The 16,386-nt window shown below is 33.6% G+C and overlaps 1 protein-coding gene and 1 long non-coding RNA gene across 2 annotated transcripts in view; one reads left to right on the forward strand and one right to left on the reverse strand.

Annotated features, from left to right (window-relative positions):
- Window positions 1-4,676, reverse strand: part of LOC127839703 (uncharacterized) — a 44,965-nt gene extending 40,289 nt beyond the window's left edge. Inside the window, exon 1 of the mRNA XM_052368086.1 lies at window positions 4,528-4,676. The gene's annotated coding sequence lies outside the window, so the exon portion shown is untranslated. The remainder of the gene's footprint in view (window positions 1-4,527) is intronic.
- A 530-nt stretch (window positions 4,677-5,206) lies between these two features.
- On the forward strand, window positions 5,207-12,541 carry LOC127839314 (uncharacterized). Its single transcript, XR_008030284.1, has 4 exons — window positions 5,207-5,351; window positions 7,965-8,096; window positions 8,426-8,551; window positions 9,804-12,541. It is a non-coding gene; the product is annotated as an uncharacterized LOC127839314 (long non-coding RNA).
- The last annotated feature ends 3,845 nt before the right edge of the window (window positions 12,542-16,386 follow it).

Here is a 16,386-nt window from a genome sequence, read left to right on the forward strand (position 1 = left end):
TACAGGACTTATTTTATCGCAGTGTGGAGAAATCAACATCCGGTTAATTTAAAATCGTCAATAAAACGTTGTTTTGTTTGGTAAAAATGTGTTAAAACATGAAATTTTAATCTTTTCAACCAGAAATGCCACTCGCCCTGCAGGACAGTGCTGCCGGAATATTCACTCGTCTGGAGCCGATTTCTACTCGCAATTACAATCGGGCGAGTGGATTTGTCTAACCCTGTTAAGTATTAACATATTAAAACCCTAAATTATTCTTACTTATCAGATCACTGAGTTAAAAAGACCTTTTCCCGTTTTTTGTAAATTGACAATATTGAAAAAATTGTTTTAGATTCGCAAATTTTCGTTGTAGTTATGATATTTACAAGGAAACAGTAATACTGAACATTTACCAAGCTCTAAAGTATCCATTATATGCATCTTTTGACAATGTCGGTCTGTTTGTATACCAAGTTGGTAGACCAGTCTGAATGTCGGTAGACCAGTTTGTTTCCGATTCCATAACTCGTCAACACATTGACCGATTTGCTTGATACCAGTACTTCACATGTATTGGCCTTCAACAGTAGATGACCCCTATTGAAATTTGGGTCACTAGGTCAAAGGTCAAGGTAACTAGTACACTAAGTGTGAAAATCGTTTCGGATCAATAACTCATCCACCAATAGACCAATTGGCTTGATACTTCACATGATTGTGTATTTGGCCTTGCACAGTAGATGACCCCTATCAAAATTGGGGTCACTAGTTCAAAAGTCAAGGTCACTATCACACTAGGTCAAGGTCACTATTACACTTAGTGTGAAAATCATTTACGATCAATAACTTGTCAACCAATTGACAGATTGGCTTGATCCTTCACATGTGCATTGGCCTTGGACAGTAGATGACCCCTATTGAAATTGGGGTCACTAGGTCAAAGTCACCATCACACTAAGTGTGAAAATCTTTTCCGATCAATAACTTGTCAACCATTTAACTGATGGGCTTGATACTTCACATTGGACATTAGATGACCCCTATTGAATTTAAGGTCACTATGTCAAGGTTAAGGTCACTATCACACTTAGTGTGGTTTCCGATCCATAACTCGTCAACCAATTGGCTTGATACTTCACACATGCATTGGCATTGGACAGTAGATGACCCCTATTGAAATTGAGGTCACTAGGGCAAAGGTCAAGATCACTATCACTCCAAGCGTGAAAATCGTTTCCGATCAACCAACTGATTGATTGGCCTTGGACAGTAGGTGACCCCTATTGAAATTGGGGTCACTAGGGCAAAGGTCTAGGTAACTATCACACTAAGTGTGAAAATCGTTTCCGAATAATAACTTGTCAACCAATTGAACCGATTGGCTTGATACTCCACATGTGCATTGGCCTTGGACAGTAGATGACCCCTAATGAAAATGGGGTCACTAGGTCAAAGGTCAAGATTTCACTTAGTGTGAAAATTGTTTCCAATCAATAACTCGCCAACAAATTGACCGATTGGCTTGATACTTCCCATGTGTATTGGCCTTGGACAGTAGATAATCCCTATTGAAATTGGGATCACTAGGTCAAAGTGTCAAGGTCACTCAGAGCTCTAGATAAGGGTTGTATTTTCGTAATTACAAATTATTTTCAAGTCCCTTACGTATTTATTTTAAAATTTTGTCGTACCATTAAGAATTACAAAATCAAGTTACGAATATTATTTTTACATCGGTTCGTATCAAATTTTATTGAGTTCTTTTCACGTATTAAAGATCTTTTCGGTCGTGTATAGAATGGTTATCGGGTTTGTTTAACAAAGCGCATTTTTTCCAATAAAAGCGGTGTGTACAGTCTATCTGTCAAAAAACAATGGCGGCGCCCAAAGCGCGTCCTAAAAAACTGCAAAAACACGCTTTTAACATATTGTACGCAAAGTGAGCCGAAGTTGAATGTTAAGAAAGACATTATAGAAAAGATCTTATACGATGTTGTATGTTCAGTTACCGACACAGTCGGAAAAGCTTAAAAAAAACGCAACACGACGGGTCCAAACTTAAACAAAAAAAACATTGAATGAGTGGAAGAGACAATTCTTGTGGCTAATCGCTGAAAAGATTGAAGGGGAGACCCGTTTTAATTGTGAAATATGTAAAAATTCATTGAAGGCATGCAATCTAAGCACAGTTTGGGCATATGAAGGTATTTGAAAAAAAAATTGTATAATACTCAGGGGACAAAAATTCCACTCGTCCGCTCGTATTGACGAGTGAAATCTTGAAAGGACAAGTGAATTTCCCTAAAGCTCTCGTCCTACAGGACGAGTGAAAAAAAACTGATGTTAAAATATGTATTTTCTGACCAGTAAGACTCTTTTTCATTAAATAAAATCATTTCTTAAAGCATATCTATTCCGAAAGTAGATCGCGAATGAACCTGAAATCGTAATTGTAAATTTCATACAGCAGGTGCGCGTTGTTATGCGAGACTGTGTCCCGAGTAAATATTGGCTTTTTGGTGTAAACTTTGATTTTTTTAAAGAATTATTTTACTGCGAAGTACGGTTTTAAACCAGTCTGAATTTCATCTGAAAAATGTCTGACATACGGGCGTTCTTTAAAGGGGACAGGAGCGATGTTCAACCATCCGAAATGGAAAGCACGCAAGCATTAGAAAAAGGAAAAAACAAATTTGTCTTCATTTATTTATTTTGTGTTCCTCATAAATAAAGTAAGTAAACATTTCTTCTGTGATCAGCTGGCATGAATAACTACAAATGTAAGTAAGCAGCATTTTAGCAGTGATATAGGAAACATTGTTTGTCATATCAGTCCTTTGCAATCTTTCTTTCACACATATTTGAAGGACAAGTGCATGTGTTTGGAGGACGAGTGAAAATTTTAATGCACTTGTTCTGCAGGATGAGTGCAATTTATAAATATTTTTGTCCCCTGATACTGAATAGACACTGTTGAACTTGTATAAATAAAGTTGCTAGTATGTTTCTTTTGATTTTTTGCATGAAAATAACCATTATTATTTATTTTTAGGTCATTTAGAAAAGTTAAGAATTATTTTCCAAAACTTAGTAGTAACGTTAAGAATAAAATTTCAGAGTTAAGAATTATTTTTAAAAATCTGGTAGAAACGTTAAGAATTTCACAAAACCTTATCTGGAGCTCTGTCACTATCACACTAAGTGTGAAAACCGTTTCCGATCAATAACTTGTCAACCAATTGCCCAATTGGCTTGATAATTCACATGTGTATTGGCCTTGGACAGTAGATTAACCCTATTGAAATTGGGGTCACTAGGTCAAAGGTCACTGAAACACATTAAGAGTATAATCGTTTCCGATCAATAACTTTTCAACTGATTGACCGATTGGCATGATACTTCCCATGTGTATTGGCCTTTGACAGTTGATGACACCTATTGAAATTGGGGTCACTAGATCAAAGGTCAAGGTCACTGTAACACACGCTATGTGAAAAATAATTTCCGATCAATAACTCGTTTACTGATTCACCGATTGGCTTGATACTTCTCATGTGCATTGGCTTGGACAGTAGATGACTCCTATTGAAATTGGTGTCACTAGGTAAAAGGTCATGGTCACTGGCACAATAAGTGTGAAAATTGTTTCTGAACGATAACTCATTAACAAATTGACCAATTGGCTGATACTTCACACGCGTATTGGTCTTGAACAGTAGATGACCCCTATTGAAATTCGGGTCACTAGTTCAAAGCCCTGTTTTGGGGGCTATGTCTCCAACCGCGGAACACTTGTTTTAAGTTAAAAGTAATATTTTGCAAAAATAGAGTGAATATTTCTTAAAGAAGCTTTTATGTGTTACTTGTAAATAGCAAATGAGATAGACAAGCTAGTTTTTTTTTATTTACAGCGAAATACACTTTACATATCTATCTGTAGTATCGGCCCTCTTAATTAATACATACGAATTTTGAAAGTGAACAAATACAAAAACGCTTATGTGTTATATGTCAATCGATAGTTAAATGTGTATTCTTGGACATAAAATTGCATTTAAATCAGCATTATTTTGACAAAATAGTTCCTAGACAGAGCTCCCTGTAGTAATCTGTATCATGTACAATGGTTTTCATATCGGGCCTCCTTATTGGTTGCTAGGGTTTGTTACTATACGCATGTGGTTGTTCTAAAAATAGTATCTAAATGGACAAACGAAACTCTTGCTCATGTTGTTCTATACATATTTTAACATTTTTTTAGTAAGCATCAAATAAAACATACGATAAAGCTACTGTTAATCCGTAAAAAAACATAATTGTGTGTTATGTAATTTTAAAAATCATAATATCACACTGGAATAAACATGACAATTAACACATGACATCATGAGAATGATCGTTGTAATAGTCATGGATAACCATCAAATACATTTAAACTTCTAAAAATTGAAAAAAACACTTTCCAGCACTTCTGTAGTTTTTTTTTGTTCAAGTCATGATACTATAAGGTGAACCAATACTATGAGAATAAGGGATACTTACACATTTGCTTGAAATGGGTTACTTTTTAAGTGCAGTGACAAGTAACACAAAATTTGAGGTGAATATTGAAGCTAAATAAGTTTTATACAATAAATAAACGTACATGTTTTTTTAGCCTTGCTCATTATTTGATCATAAATTGTGTGCAACAAAAAGACAACCATGTTACCACGCCTATTTGTTGGGATCCCAGAACTACTGAGATCAATTAATGATCTAAGATAACTTTGTCAATACAAAATATAATTTTACATTATAGTGCAACTAACAGCGATGTATCTTCGTAGTAGATTGAGACCAAAATCATTATAACTATTGACAATTGCTGTCTGCTTTCTGTCAAGTTATCTTTACCCAAGAGTAAGAGTTAATTTTCAATCACGAACTTTGGTTTTCTGAGAAACGAGCATTGATGAGTCATCAAAAAAGGCGAAATGTCGCTAGGCAAAGAACACATAATAAGAAGACATTTCAAAAGCATACAATTACCTTTTCTGAGAAAATTATCTTATGCCCATTGGTTACTTTTATATAAATTCTTACTATGTTTCGTTTATGTTTGTGCAATTCCGTCGAGTCAGTTTCGTATGAGCAATTTGGCAACGATGTAAGGAAACAAAAAATTTGCCGTAAAGAGACTGATACCGAAAGTTGGTCGTAGTTTTCAAGATGGCGTCTGTAAATCTCCATGCGAGAAATCGCAACGAAGACAAAATAATGTTATTTTATTGTTTTGACGATGCAAAAGCTTACATAAAAAGAAATGAAATTGATACGAATAACCTACATAATTGGTTACAGCACAAAAAACTTGGGTAATTCAGGTAAATTCATTTTATTATTTTGTTCATATATCTAAACGTAATGATTTCTGTTGAAAGAAGCATAAATTAATTATTCTTCAAAGTTTAATTGATTGTTGTGGTTGTAACCAGCTGGCGTTTGAAAGAAACTCAAACATATTTTAATGAAAAGAGAAAAGAGAGACATGTTAATCTTTAAAAAATAGTTGGTTTGAAAGAAACACATTTAGCTTTCCTTTTTGTTTTCCTTACAATATTGACACTGGGACCATAGACACGACCGTTTTGTAGACCTTCGTCGAGTCAGTATTGTAAGGACAATTTTGCAACATGGTTAGAAAACAAACATTTTGCTGTAAAGAAACTGCTACCGCATGTTTGTCAAAGTTTTCAAGATGTCGTCTGCCAATCTTCACACGAGAAATCGCAATGAAGACAAGATACTTTTATTTAATTGTTTTAACGATGCAAAAGCACAAATTTAAAATCATGAAATTGATAGTATAATCGTAAAATAATCGATTATAGAACCAAAAAATTCGGCATTTCCATTTTTGTTTTCCTTACAATATTGACACTACCGTTTTGTAGACCTTGACTAGAGTGAATATTATTAATGAAATTGTTGTCAAATATTATCAATTATAAGTTGAAGAGAAATACAATTACCTTCCATTATTGTCATTTTGAATACATTGAATCAAGCTCTGATTATTTAACAAATTATCAGGGCTTTCCTTTGACCCGAGCTCCCGGGTTTTGACGCTTGAAAATTACTGAAGACCCCTTTTTGACTCTTGAGAAAATTACGTCATGCGTCACATTTGACCCGGGGGAATATACCGACTTGCGTCAACGAGATCAAAAGTTGTTAAGACTAAGCGATAATTGGCTCGGGGCTTCTACTACTACTACTACTACTACTACTACTACTACTACTACTACTACTACTACTACTACTACTACTACTACAACTACTATTACTACTACTACTACTACTACTACTACTACACCACCACCACCATTCACAGTGACAAAAAACGTATTCACACAATGGCTGCTACTACAACTTATAGCCCATATAGGGGGGCATGCATGTTTTACAAACAGCTTTTGTTTCTATGGGATTTTAACCACAACTGTTCATGTTTATCTCCGACACATATTTTTAGGTCACCTGTCATGAAGTGACACGGTGAGCTTATGTGATCGTGTGATGTCCGTTGTGCGTGCCTGCGTGTGTGCGTGCGTCCGTCCGTCAACAATTTGTTTGTGTAGACAGTAGAGGTCACAGTTTGCATCCAATCTTGATGAAATTTGGTCAAAATGTTTATCTTTATGAAATCCGGTTTGGGATTGTATTTGGGTCATCTGGGGTCAAAAACAAGGTCACTAGGTCAAATAATAGAACAACCTTCTGTAGACAATAGAGGTCACAGTTTTCATCCAATCTTTATGAAATTTGGTCAGAATGTTTATCTTGATGAAATCTGGTTTGGGATTTTATTTGGGTCATCTGGGGTCAAAAACCAGGTCACTAGGTCAAATAATAGAAAAACCTTGTGTAGACATTAGAGATCACAGTTTTCATCCAACCTTTATGAAATTTGGTCAGAATTCTTGATGAAATCTGGGTGGGATTGTATTTGGGTCATCTGGGGTAAAAATCTAGGTCAAATAAATAGAAAAACCTTGTGTTGACAATAGAGGTCACAGTTTTCATCCAATATTTATGAACTGTGGTCAGAATGTTTATCTTGATGAAATCTGGATTGGGATTGTATTTGGGTCATCTAGAGTCAGGAACTAGGTCACTAGGTCAAATCATAGAAAAACATTGTGTAGACAATAGAGGTCATAGTTTTCATCTGATCTTAATGAGTCAGGTGAGCAATTCAGGGCCATCATGGCCCTCTTGTTGAGTTACTAGGTCAAAGGTCAAGGTCACTGTGACCTCTTAAAAAAAACACAAAAAAATCTGACAAGCTTTCATGTATTCAAAACTGCACCCGCAGCCGAGCGTGGCACCTTTAATGCGGTGCTCTTGTTAGCTTACCTGAGCACCTTGTTAGTATGCAGAATCTTTATTTTCATAAACAATACAATAGCAATGTCTCATATAAATCAGTCTTTACTGAATTGGAAAGCATTGTATTTAACAACAATTTTGTTAAAAAATAGGATCCAGATGAATCAGCTAAATGAACAAAAATCTTTTATATATAAACTTTGAAACATCAATGTAGCGCATCCTGTAAGCCATTTAATGCAAAAATAAACAATGTACATGTAATGATGGACACAGGATTTTAAAAATGTTCTTAAAATGGTGTTGATTTCAGTGCAAAACAAAAATTTTTGTTCTTATTGTCTTGATGAATGCTCAGATAAAAATATAAGATTTATTTCTTTCGACTTGGTAAAATGCTAACATTGATCAGATCATTCCATGAAGAGTAAAATGTTTACCCTTTTGTTTTATACTGACTAATATTATGATGAAATTAGACTTACAGTATCTGTTCTTAAACAAATTTGGTCCAAATAGTTGTCAAAACTCAACACTGTGTGATATCAGACAAAATATGCATTTTCATGTACATAAAGTTGTAAAGATATTAACATACTTTTCAGACAAAGACAGTTAGCAGTGAGCAACATTCATATGCTAAATAGAAAACAAGGCATGCAGTGCAGCTCTCCAAAAAATTGGACTGTCCTGCTTCTATCATTCTGAAGGAAGTGTTGATATTCACCCCTGAAAAGGTTGGATGTGTTGTTTTTCTTTTATTTAATTTACCCACAAGCAGGACAATTACTGTACATTACATTGTTTTATTGCAATCATAACACTTAAGAAACCTTACTATTGCACCAATGCTCAAAATCCACTGGTTATATCATCAATTTCTTCTGATTCCTACAAAATGTACATTTGTATTGTGTTTGCCTCATTTTTATTGTTTTTACCTCTGTAAAAGTGTGATAAGCAAAATATGATGACAATTAAATTAAACATCTTCATCCAATCATTTTTTTCTTTTGTTGGTTTTAAGCACTGTTTAGGTTGTCAACATTATGTCATTTAATACAAGGGTTCATCAAGCGAGCTGGACAAAAAAATGGCTGCTTCTAATGTGAGGAGTGATCTGAGTAAAGGCATCAAGAAGATAATGGTGGTGTTTCCTAACATCGAACACAAGTACCATACAAGTGGAGAGGTACTGATATGTAAAGTAACACTCTGTAAAGTTAAATTTCTGTTGATTTATTTGCTGTAACATGTGATCAAAATTGTCAACAGTTGCCCCATCATGGGGATTTCTTGTTTACCTGGCACGTAATAATTAAAAAAAATGTAAAAATCTTTTGAATTTGACTTTTTGAAAGATGAATAGGATTACGCAGAATATTTAAAAATGTCATCAGACTGCTCCAGCTTTAAACCTGATTTGTTTGGCAGCACTCTGTACCTTTACATTATCCTAGATCTTTCCTTAAAAGATGATGTGTATAATAAAATAACTTACAATTAATTTTCTCTTAATGCTTGAGTTTTGATAGTTGTTATTTGACATCAAATAATAAAACTAAAGATTGTTAAAAGCATGCTCCTGGAATCGAAGGTAGCCACACGCCAGTGGTCGAATGATTTATATGGACTTTTATTAAAAATGACTGTTTAAAGACTTTCTTAAGAAGTCAAAGTTTTGCAATAATTAAGATAATAATAACGAAATAATGAGGAGAAGAAGGACATAAAGATTATGCCCTGGTTTCCATTATAATTTCTTTATTATTCCCTGCCGAAAGGCATAGGTATATTGAACTTGCAGTTGTCATTCCGTTTGTGTGTGTGTATGTCCATCTTCGCAATCAGCATATTGCAATATGTCAACTAGTAAATTACCTAGGTTGATGAAATTTGGTATGTTGAAAGAGGGACAAAAAGTTGAATGTACAATTTCCTTCATTTTTTTTGCCTCCTGCGCAAATTATTGTTGCTGAGTTTAAAGAAATGAGTGGAAACTAAAAGCGTGCTGACTCAAAAAGTACGTAAGCAGAGTTGATAAAGTTTGGAGGGCATAAATGGCCGTATTGGGAATATGCACTTCGTGTCAGTTTCTTTAATATGGTTCAAATTGCTGATTGCTATGGTTATATCAATAAAATGCAGCAAATATCCACTAGGGGGCTGCTGTTTTGTCTGTTAACAAGCTCTTGTTAATGTAAGATTCAAATTTTACTGATTATCTTAACTAATCAACAACAACGCACTCTGGGGTCACACTGTCTGTCAGACACTGAGACATCTACATCTTTTCATTTGACACCTCTTTATAATAATGTATTTATATTAGCTTGAAGATCTGTATTAAAATGCAGATGATCGTACATTGGGGTGATAATGTTTGCAAAGTGCATGTTTATATTAATTGCTGCTATTTAAATTTCTTATTGAATCTTCAACAGAACGCTGGGCTGTTGCAACGTATCGACAGTGATGTTACCTCAAAAATTAAAAAACTTGTGGTGGAAGAGGACGTTGCAAATGTTGAAGAAATGCAATGCCATCTGACCTCATTTGTTATGAAGAATGTAACACCTGCTCCATCAAGAACTAAAAGGAGATTTGCCCCTACAAAAAAGTGATCAGATATCACATGAATAAGGCAGCAAAGAAGGGTTGTGATAGCAATGATGACCAACACAACTTAGTTCAACTTGTGAGTGTGCTTAGTGTGTAATTAACAGTTACTTCAATACAGATATATATTTATCACATGCCATACCCTGCTTCCCCTTGTAATATAATCATTACGAATATTTTTATCTTACACATGTGTAATATACTTTTTAAGGATTTTCATTGGCTTATTTTCGTTTGATTGACCAATCGCATTTTGTTATGTTGCTGAAATAACATTGCAACGTCAAATGACGTCACGAAATGTAAACAACATTTCGGATTTATCATTAAGTTTGCGAAAATATTTTAATAATTTTTTGTGTCCGGAGCCATATCTTGGAAGTGCTTTGGCGGATTTCATTGAAACTTGGTATGAGTATAAATATGGATAAGAGGATGATACATAACATTTGACAGAGTTATACATCTCATTAGGCAAAATTTAAGAAATTGTGTTATTATATTTTCATATATTACTTTTCGGCCTAAGATGCTAAGGTCATACATTGTTTTGTAAACGAAACATGCGACATAATTTTCCTTTATCATTTACATTTGTTGTAAATAGTGAACATATTAAAATTCTGATGTCTGATATTAATTTGCCTCTTGTGAATAGATTTGTACCATTGTTTTGTTAAATGGACCTTTTCACGTTTTGGTAAATTGACGAAATTGATTTTTTTTCAGATTTCAAAATTTTCGTTGTAGTTTTTTTTTTGCGAGGAATCGGTAATACTGAACATTTACTAAGCTCTACAATATTACAGTATTTGCATATTTTGATGATTTAAACACATTAAAAATTTAATGCATTACGAAGGAATAATTTGGCGAGTTCTGTTGTTATCATTATATTTTGTGACAGTACGATGATTGCTGATATAAATTATAACATAAACATATTACTTACTACACGATCACAGATGGGCGACTTGTTTAAGTTCTAGTCTTTTACTCAAATGGTCAGTTGTTTAAGACTAGTTAAGGATAACTTTTTTATCTTTGATTTTATTCTTGTTTAATTATTGAGCTATTTAATTCCGATGTAAACATTTATCTTTTTACATTATTTTATTTATTTCATCATTTTTATTTTTAAAACTTCAACACATGCCAAAATCCGTGAAAATATCCATATACAGGTATGCGTTTATAATTGTTGGCATCATTTACGTCAATTTCTTTAAACTATGACTTTTTCCCTTCGCACCAAGACAAGAATATTAATTGATTAAACAAATGGTTATTGTTTGCTTTTGAATGTCTTACTATTGAACATTTGATAATCTCATCCGGAGGTTGTTGCTTTCCATGGATTTTATTATTTTTTTGTTAATTTATTAATTTTCCAACGTTTAGAAATGTCATGTTTTGCTAACATTTATAAATGTATTTATACTTTTATTCGCACTTTGATCGTAGTACTTTCATGTTTGGCTTTCTTTCACATCGAACAAGTGTTTATTTTTTTTTATAAATATCATCTACGGTTGAGTGGTTCGATTTAACTTCTTTAATTTAAGACGCATTCTGCAGAATACACCAAAAATATCGGGTTTGATGAACCTTATATATTTAATGTTGTGCCTTTCTTTTATTAATACGCTCTCCTTTTCTATATTTTGTAATTCGTCTGCAAAACAAAAGCGTTCATATTTGAGTTCTTTTATTGCTAGTTTATTTTTTTTCTTGATTAAAAATCAATGCATTTTTTAGCATTTGCGTATATTCATAGTTTATTCGATATTATGGTATGATTTTCTTGAAACGAGATGGTTTGCCACAGACGTGAATGGCAGCAATGTATAGATTGTGTGTAAACCATTTCTCCCATTTCACCTTGAATCGGTAAATATTAAAGATGAAGTTCGTGTAAATAATGCGTTGTTAAAACGTCAATTTTATCTGCATTTTAGGAGATGTATGATGTTAACTGTGTATAGTTGTGAAATTAACCATATTCGTCGTTATCGCATTAGTTATGGCGACACTCTTCAAAGATGATCTTAAAATACTTAAAGTTGTAATTATTGTTTATTTGTAACATTTTAAGTCTAATCCGGGTTTTCGCAACAAATAAATTTAACCAAACATAGGACTGCACTCAACGGCACTTATGTGGCCAAGGATGGTTAAATCTCATAGATGTGTGTTCATATTGAAATACCATATAAAGTTGTATATATTTATGTATGCATGCATGTATGTATGTATGTATGTAATGATATACATATTAGATATATTTAGTCTTAAAGCCTAACAATTGATCCATATGCATCACGCACATTTACCAATAAGGTGTACTCCTTTTTATCATGTTAATGTCATTAATTAAAAAAGTTGCAATATTATATGAAATCATGTATTCCCTTCATAAACATACCATGTTAACCAGTTCATAACAATATCGTCCATTCTTTATCTTCTACCATCACTTATAAATAAAATGTATAATCCATATATAATGTAAGCTATGAGCTTGTATAAGCTTTGTTGCTGAATAAATGTTGTTCTTGTTCTAAGCATTTTTGTTTGTAACAATTTTTGTCTTAAAACGGAAGATATGACATTATCAGAGAACATAAAGTCATTGACAATAACAATCCATTAATTATAAGGTAATTACAGTGTATAACTTCTAAATTGTAATATAGACCGTATAACCCTTTCTCCCATAAGAAGCAAAGTGAAAATTGATTTTGCAACCAGCATAAACCCAGAACAGCAACTCGCAGTCTGTTAAGGTTTTATGCTGTTTGTTACTCATCAGTACATAAAGATTGGAAATGAAGCATTTAAAACTTGAATATGTTAAGAAAGGACTTATTTAATTTAATTTTCTAAAGGACTTTAAATGCATCAAAGTGCATTTGTGAGAGGTAAAGGGATAAGCACATGAGATTTTTGTTGTCCTTCATTTATAAAACCCGATGTATAAGCACGATGTGATCGTTGTCTAGACGCATACCAATATGGGTTCATGTGTTCCTCAACGCTATTAAATCCGTAAAATAACATGTGCATATTCTATGGACAAAGATAAACAGAAGTGGATGAGTTTCTTCATGCAATTGAAACCGTATAAAGAAACTTAATTTATTCACTCGATGCTGATTGATTGGGTTTATTAGGCCATACGATGCAGATTTATTGGGTTTTATTACACTATAATGCAATTAAGACCATATATTCGCATGTGAACGTTAACTGGGCGCAGATAAATAGGCATCCATCCCTGGTTTCACCCGAATTGTACCGTATAAGCACGAAGTGGACGTTGTCTGGATGCTTTTTTGGAGGGGGTGGGTGTATTAATTATACAATGGTAAAAAAAATATATATAATAAAACACGCGGAGATTTCATGCACGTACATCAATCTAATTAACTTAGTTATTTGATGCAATTAATAGCATTAAAGCACACTCAACAGGAGCCCCCCCCCCCCTCCAGGAAGCCCCACGATTAAAGTGATTTTGAAGGCTTTGTCAACCACTTTCCGGACATGTCACGCCTTATTTACTTTCATCAAAGTACCTTCTTATAATGCCAAAAATATGCATAGTTTATACGCCGGGCGACACAGAGTATAAAGTTAAAACATTTTAGCGATTGTCTGTGATTAGTGGGCAATTTTGAGTTCGAAGAAGAAGATAAAAATGAGTACATAGGTGATTTAGATCTAGCTAAGTGTGAAACATCAAATGATTTGATCTTTACTTTGAAGATTTTAGGGGGGGGGGCGTACGCCGCGTCCGCTACCCTCCATTGGAGCCGCCTATGCTTAATGTGTTGACTCTCGACTCGGGTTGATAGGGCTCTAAATGCTCTATAATGCACGTACGACCGTATGTAAATGTTACTGGGCCCAGATTACCGTTAAACCATCATTTTTAAACACGAATATATCCGTTCACGCGGGATATAAAAAACGTCTGGACGCAGAATAATCGGCGCTCATTAGTTCCCAAACGCTATTACACTCGAATTCGCGCAGATAGTCGATAGATATCTATCAATGAGTTATCCCATGCATATCCCAATCTCACTCAATTTTATGGACGCATATATTTAAAGGGTTCAACTATGGGATAATGGACGTATATAAGCGCATGTCATGTAAACTGAGCACAGATCATTAGGGACCAATAATTTATAAACCCGATTTTAACGTACATTATAAGCACGATGCGAACGTTATCTGGATAAAGATTTATAGGCGCCCATTACTTCACCAACGCTATAACACCCGTATAAAAACTTGCGAAGAGACGCAGAGACGCTGGTAAATAGAAGATACAGGATCTTCACTATAAATCTGTATTCTGAACTCCTAAGAGTGTGCCTGTCTGTATCTAATGATGTTTGCAGAACTCCACATGATGTGCAAGTGTGCATCTAAAGCATCAAATTTGTTCACGCAGACAAATAGGGCTTTATAACACTCGTAATTCATACTAGCCGATCCGCAAAATAAACACCTCGCTCACGTAGTACACAATCAGCACTATAAATCTGTATTCCAAATTTAATATGTTTATTCACAATATTCTCACTATAAATAGAGATATAACTACTTATCATTATCAAAGTAACAAATTTTATTTAATACTTTTAAAATCCAATGAAAATAGAAGGAAAAAATCATTGTCGTAAATGTTGCTGCAAAGGCGTTGTATTTCCATATTTTTTTGCCAAATAGTTTTCCTTCCAAAACTGACACGACCGTGCAATTCTTCAAGGCGTGTTTGTTTGCAAATACAGGTATTTAGGCACAACCGGCAAAACTTTGAGTAGGCTACACGCCGCTCGCTGATGTGTTTTGCTGATTTCGCCGTAATACTTCCGGATTTTAAATCGACGCTTCGTATTATCTTCATGTTATAAAGTCATATAACAAGTCAATTTATTGTAGCAGAACATAATAGTTTATTTTGACTTAAGTATTTTTACCGTTCATCGTCTTGAACATACATATGCAATAACAGCATGCGTTTCAATAAAAAACAAAACATACATCATTTCGAAAAAGATCAATTTAGAAAAGGAATTAAATACAACATATTTAAGTGAGAATGTCACATGAATGAGGTTAGTAAATAGTGACCACATAATTTAAAAATGAAGTTTAATAATTACACACGTATAATATTATTCTAAGCTTATTTTCTTTGCGAAAAATAAATAATTTATACTGCACATATAAGACATTTTCTCGCATTTTAAAGCATTTTTAACAAGCAAATTCGTTGAATTGATATCCCCCGCCAAAATTCTTCTATATATATATATATATATATATATATATAATAAAAGCAAAAACACGTGTCTGGGATTTTAAATATATATTGATTTAGCCAACGCGTTTCGCATAGCTCATCAGGGCATAATACAATATATTACAACGTCAAAATGTCATGGAGATAACGTCATATCAATTATGACGTCATAATGTCAATAAATATTAAATGAAATTTAATTTGGGTTTAAATACATGTATAAAATGTTGTTCTTTTGCTAACCTAGCTGAAATATTGTTTGAAAATAGCTTATAAAATGGAAATATTTTAAATTTTGGTTCATTATGTGAACATTCATCTAAATGTTTACTTAAAGGCATCTGTCTTGTTGAGGGGTATATATATATATATATATATATATATATATATATATATATATATATATATATATATATATATATATATATATATATATATATATACTCATACCAAGTTTCAATGAAATCTGCCAAAGCACTTCCAAGATATGGCTCCGGACACAAAAAAGCATTTTTTTTCAAGATACAAAGTGCCATAACTCCGTTATTAACAGATGGTTTACAATGCCATTTGGCGTGCATCATCCTCTTATCCATATATATACTCATACCAAGTTTCAATGAAATCCGCCATAGCACTTCCAAGATATGGCTCCGGACACAAAAGTGCCGGACGGACTGACGGACGGAAAGACGGACGGACGGAAGGACGGACAAGGCCAAAACAATATCCCTCCGCCTATGGCAGGGGATAAAAAACACGGCTGGTTTTCTCAATACTATTTTGCTTGAACTATTACGTAGTTCGATAAACTTGAACATATTTGGGCGAGATCTATAATACTTTGTAATTAAGGTATTCCTTACATCTGCATATTAAGGACATTTAATGACAACGTGATATTCATCCTCGATATCATTTAGGTTGCATAAAACACATTTGCGTTGATCTCTGTCAATGTTCTGGTGTCTACCCGTTTCAATAAATAATATGTGAGACGACAAATGTAATTTAGCAATAATGGTCCTATGTCATTTATTTTCAACAATATAGATACGCAGATCTCTCAAATATTGGTTTTAATT

This window comes from Dreissena polymorpha, chromosome 7 (genome assembly GCF_020536995.1).
Source record: "Dreissena polymorpha isolate Duluth1 chromosome 7, UMN_Dpol_1.0, whole genome shotgun sequence".
NCBI lineage: Eukaryota > Metazoa > Mollusca > Bivalvia > Myida > Dreissenidae > Dreissena > Dreissena polymorpha.